Here is a 6,234-nt window from a genome sequence, read left to right as displayed (position 1 = left end):
CAACATGCAGCAGAGAAGAGTCTGGTTCATAGAAAGTTTTTAATAAATGGTTTTGTACCATTTTAGTTTTAGATCAAATTCTATTACAATATTTTCCTGACAACTGATGGTCAAAGTAAAAAGAACTGAGATTATATGATGGTCTTTGCTACCATCTATTTGTGAAAATTGACATTGCAGAATTTAGCAACTTTTTGGTGCTTTGTGGACTTTGTAGACTGATACAATTACAGTTCAGTGAAAGTTTTAGGCAGTACAGGAATGTATAATTCAATTGAGATTACAGTCTTGTGCCTAATGCAGATGCTACCATCTAGTCTGTCGTCTTGCATCCAAGCTTCTGACTCATTTCTGACTCATTGTACTGAGTTTTAGCCCATGTTACAGCTCTATCCTGGTTGAGCAGGCATAATGGAATGAAATTGAATTCCAATTTAATGACATGATGAGAGAACTGAATTCCTTCAATACTAACATGTTTTCAGAGTAAGAGAATGTCATCAGCATTCGACTCCTTTGCTCTTTTCTTCTCATTCAGGTTTTTTCTGTTTGTGTGTGTGTGTGTGTGCCTGTCTTTCCTTGTTACTCTGTGTTTCACTCATTCTTTCTCTTCTGTTCTCTCCTTTCAGCATGTGACATAGTGTCATTCAAAGGGTTTTTTTCCAATCAGAATGCAAACAAAAGAAAATCCAAAGTCATTTTGAATGTCACAAGAGTGTTTTGTCTGTCCCACATTTACCTGTCCCCTTTCCAAAGTGTCAGGAATCCCTTTAGGTTTTTTCCATGGGGGAACTGTGAGTATTGAAGAGCAGAAACTGGAACTGAATCTCTATGAATAGACCAGACTTGGTATAGGATTAGGAATGAGTCTTTGCAAATGGAGGCTTAGATGCCAAACAACTCCATTTCTAATTGTTGATTCATAGGGCTCTCTACCTCAATTTGGTTGATATACATCTAAAAAGCCAGGAATATCCAGAAATTCCATCTTCTTTCTTCCCTTCTGAATAGGGGCTATCCTTTGACTACTGAATTCACACACCCCCGGAAAACTGAATTCCCTGTAGTTGAATCCTTTCTTCCTTCTGTTCCAGTACTCTATAGTACTGGAACCCCTACTTTCTTTCAGATATTGCTCATCCTGTAGGAATTTTCTTCAAGAATCAACTAACTCTAAAACAAGTAAACTTAACATTCCCTTTCCAAGTTTGTTCTATTCCATTTATGTACTAGTGTCTGACCCATTGGGTGGAAGAGAAAAGAGAAAAAATGGTTCATCTTAAGTAATTTCTGAGGCTCAAATTTCATGAGTTAGTTCATGGTTACTGTGATAAACAGCAACCTTTGCTTTTTCAATGGGTAATAATATCCATTTACTAGTTAGCCTGAACATTGTAGGGGAAAAACAACTAAATATGGCCTCCACTGCTATTTATTTTTATGTATCATTTTGAATTTAGTAGACATTTAAATGGTCTTGTTTTGCATGGCTATATATATATATATATATATATATATATATATATATATATACTGAAGGATTTCATTACTACTTTCAAAAATTCAAGATTTGATTCGTGACTTTTCTGTCCCCTAAAGAGAAATGAACAATCATAAGGAAACTAAGTTTAGGAATAGCAATTTCTTTTCTTCAACTAGAAAGAGACCTTAAACAACTTGAGAATGGGGATTAAGTGTCTGTTTTGTCTATGTGATGTTATCTGTGGTTTTTGTTAACCCATGTGTGTTTTACATATGCTTTTTCTTCTGGGGTGATCAAAAAAAAGAAAACCAGGCTATTAATAAAAAAATAACTTTAAGAAACACTTCTTAGAAGAGGATGGTTTTTCTTTTTCTCTGTTTCCAACACTGGTCAGTGTTGGAGATTGATGAGATGAAAGATAGCTAAATTAATAGAAAGCTAAAATTAAAAAAAAAACCATTGGGAGGACAGGCTAGAGGCATTCCCAAAAAGATCAGGGGTGAAACAGGATGCCCATTATCATCACAACATAAAATAATCTGTGCCCTGTATTAGAAATGTTAGCTTCAGCAATAAGAGAAGAAAAAGAAATTGAAGGAATTAGAATTGGGAATCAAGAGACAAAACTCTCACTCTTTGAAGATGACATGATGGTAAATCTAGAGAATCCCAAGAAATCATCAAAAAAACTACTGGAAACAATTAGAAATTTTAGCAAAGTAAAGCAAACCCTCACAAATCTTCAACTTTTCTATATATGACTAGCAAGATACAGCAGGAAGAGCTAGAAAGAGAAATCCCATTCAAAGTAACCTTACACAATATAAAACACCTGGGAGTCTATTTGCCAAGGCAGACTCAGAAACATTTTGAAAACAATTATAAAACACTTCTCACACAAATTAAATCAGAATAAAATAACTGGGCAAACATCAACTCCTCCAGGATAGGTCAAACTAATGTAACAGAAATGACAATTCTACAAAAACTAAAGTGCCAGTTTAGTGCCCTACCACTCAAAATTGCAAAAAATTACTTTAATGAGTTAGAAAAAATTGTAAGTAAATTCATATGGAGAAATAAAAAAAAATCAAGAATTTCCAGGGATTTAATGAAAAAAAAGTGCAAAAGAAGGTGGCTTAGCCCTACCTGATCTAAAATTAAATTAAAAAGCATCAGTCCTCAAAATTATCTGGTATTGGCTGAGAAACAGAGTGGTGGACCAGTGGAATAGACTAGGTGCAATAGAAGAAAGCGATTATAGTAATCTGCTGCTTGATAAACCCAAAAAGTCCAACTATTGGGATAAAAACTCTCTCTTCAATAAAAACTGGTGGGAAAATTGGAAGTTAGTATGGAAGAAACTTAGAATAGACCAACATCTCACACCATATATCAAGATAAGATCCAAATGGATACAGGATTTAGACATAAAAGACAATACTATAAGCAAACTAGAAGATGAAGCACTAGTTTACCTGTCAGATCTATGGAAAGGGAAATAGTTTATCACTAAGGAAGAGATGGAGAACATCACTAAACACAAACTAGATGATTTTGATTACATTAAATTATAAAGCTTTTGCACAGATAAAACCACTGTAACCAAGATCAAAAGAAATGTAGTAAACTGGGAAAGAATCTTTACAACTAATATTTCTAATAAAAATACTCATTTCTAAAATATACAGAGAACTGAGTGAAATGTTTTTTAAAAAAAGCCATTCCCCAATTGACAAATGGTCATAGAATATGCAAAGGCAATTTACAGATGAGGAGATCAAAGTAATCTAAAGTCATATGAAAAATTGCTCTAAAGCATTACTTATTAGAGAAATGAAAATTAAAGCTTCTCTGAGGTACCACCTCACAGCTCTTAGACTGGCTAATATGACAAGAAAAAGATAATGATCATCATTGGAAGGGTTGTGGGAAATCTGGGACACTATTACATTGTTGGTGGAGCTGTGAACTCATCCAACTTTTCTGGAGAGAAATTTGGAACTGCGCCCAAAGGGCAATACCACTACTGGGTCTATAACATGAAGAGATGATGAAAAAGGGTAAAAACATCACTTGTACAAAAATATTCATAGCATCCCTGTTTGTGGTGGCAAAGAATTGGAAATTAAGTAAACTTCCTTCAGTTGGGGATTGTCTTAGAAAACTGTGGCTCTCTGCAATGGAGAATACCATCTGTATCCAGAGAAAGAACTGTGGAGTTTGAACAAAGACCAAAGACTACTACCTTTAATTTGGAAAAAAAATGATATCTTGTTGTCTGACTTGCTATGTCTTATACTTTAAGTTTCTTCCTTAAGGATATGATTTCTCTCTCATCACATTCAGTTTGGATCAATGTATACCATGGAAGCTATGTAAAGATAGAAAAATTGCCTTCTGTGGGGGGTGAGGAGGAGGGAAATAAGATTAGGGTGAAAATAGTAAAATTCAAAATAAATAAAATCTTTAAAAATAAAAAATAAAAGCACTCATGGCTGTTGAATAATTGAGGTGATTTTTATTTAAACTTGACAAAATATGTTTTAGTGACCAACGTGATCTAGAATTGTTCTGCGGTCGTTTCTATGAGGTGTCTGCTATGTTCACTGTGCTGGGTACTTTCTTGCCTTTGTTGCTTATATGAAATGTTTCATTCATTTGCTTATTAAAACTGCTGTATATAAAAACATTGGAAAATGAATCAATGACATAAAGAATAATGAATTTCTTTCAATTCTTTTTTTTGATCCATACATATTTTAATAAATAAAGCATATTCATAGCTTGGATTTTTGAATCACACACAACTGAGGAAAGTCTCTAAGCCCAAACAGTTAACAAGGGGTGATACTATTAATACTGGAGTAAATGCATGCTCCATATATATATATATATATATATATATATATATATATATGTAATATACAGAAATCAATACAAAGAGGCTAATGTACCGCACATACAGAGCTCACTCCAATCTAAGGCAGATCACAGAAGGAGGATTCTCTGTGAACACCATGCAACTGATATGTATTCACCCTGCCCTAGGATATAGGAGATCAGAACTTAAGTTACTTCTGATTAACAGTTTTAAGTCCATAAATCTTCTCCCAAAGTTAACAATTAGGCTGGCAGCATTCTACACAAAGGCTATTCCACTGAAGAACATAGGACAGTGTCAAAGCATCAAAAAGGAGTAACATTGATAGTTGTTTCTTCAATTTTAGATACTTTTATAACTTATCAATACAGCAGATGGAATGGATTCCACCTCATCAGATGCTTAGTCCAAAAATTTCCTGTTGACATTAGCACCAAACAAAGCCCCATGGACTTCTGGCATCATCTGTTGGGCTATAAGGTCCAGTCTACTTTCTAGGGTATTAGAAACTTTTATTTTACGATCCCCATTATAGATCTCAACACCTCCAGCTATTTTGTCTGGCAGGTAAGCCTCCTGATCAACTTGAACATCAACATCTCTTTTGGTTGCAATCTTGTACATAGGAATTGCTTTTTGCACTGCGGCCTTGACCAGAGGAAGATCTTCTTTCTTGCAATGGACAATCATTCATGGCTGGAGTAACTGGTATAAACCCTGAAGGACCAGACCATCCAAAAGCACCTGATACCTGGTTTTCTCTTTCACTATCTTGGAGAGTCTCTGCTTTGCTTCATTTAATAAGTCTGAGATAAGGTCATCTCTGGCTCTGAGGACTTTCAATCTTGCCTGATTCATCAAGTTGGACATCTGAATTTTTTTCTGTTGCTCAATTTGTTTCTCCTTCTTTTCATAATATTCCATTATCTTCAATCTCTGTGTTTGCACAAGCCGACCTTTCTCAATGTTGAACTCTTCTTCTGCCTTTGCATCTATTTCTTCGGCCTTCTCATTTGCTTCCTGTTCAATGAAAGTCATCATGTGTTTGATCTGCTTTTGGACATCGGCATCGCTGAGAGCCATGGTGCCGGTGGCTGGGGAGCGGTCGGCCTCGGAGCGCAGCCGAGATGAAGCAGCTGGGCAGGCCGAGCACTCCGGCTTTTCTTCTCTTTCAGTTCTAAATTACAATCTGAATGTCTTTTGTAAAATATTTTGATGATTTTATCAGAACCAGTTATTTATTAAAGGGATCTTTAAAATTAGCCCTTGTAAATGACCTAATGTGCAGCTTTTAGATGAAATTTAAATGACTAAATGTCACGAGATATGTCAAGAGATATTCAGTGAAATAGGAAGTATTGATATAGGAAGTATTGGGAGAAAGTAGATTAAAACTCTTGTAAGCTTAAATTATTTCACAACTCAGAATTAAAAAAAGACAAAAAAATTTGACTAAACCCAAAGAAGGTTCAGTTAGTCAAGCTCTTAAGTCTGAACTTTGGGGGTATCATTCTGAAATTGGTTTCAATGTCACGTGTAGAAAATGGGTATGCTTAAAAGCTGTACTTAAAGTTGGGATAAGTTTATTGCAGTATGGACTTTTTACTATTAGAAGGCCGAATAAGGAAATTTTAGACCAACTTCATAAAAGAATAAAAGTGAATAGAGTTGGAATTCATTATCCTTCTGTTCTTTGCTGCTTTTAAACAACCAACCTGAGGATAAGTGAGTCCTGATTAAGTCTCCCAGATGAAAGGTGAATCCCAAGTGACCCTTACCCCACAAAGAAAATCTGTTTTGAAATCAGAAATTCAGTGTTACTACTGCAGTTTAAATCAATTGTTTAGATAACTTATAACCCAATAAA

The 6,234-nt window shown here is 34.9% G+C and overlaps 1 pseudogene; it reads right to left on the bottom strand.

Annotated features, from left to right (window-relative positions):
• Positions 1-4,398: 4,398 nt before the first annotated feature.
• LOC141502704 (V-type proton ATPase subunit E 1 pseudogene) lies at positions 4,399-5,450 on the bottom strand (annotated as a pseudogene).
• Positions 5,451-6,234: the final 784 nt, after the last annotated feature.

This window comes from Macrotis lagotis, chromosome X (genome assembly GCF_037893015.1).
Source record: "Macrotis lagotis isolate mMagLag1 chromosome X, bilby.v1.9.chrom.fasta, whole genome shotgun sequence".
NCBI classification, from domain to species: domain Eukaryota; kingdom Metazoa; phylum Chordata; class Mammalia; order Peramelemorphia; family Peramelidae; genus Macrotis; species Macrotis lagotis.
This window is presented reverse-complemented; position numbering and strand designations above follow the sequence as displayed.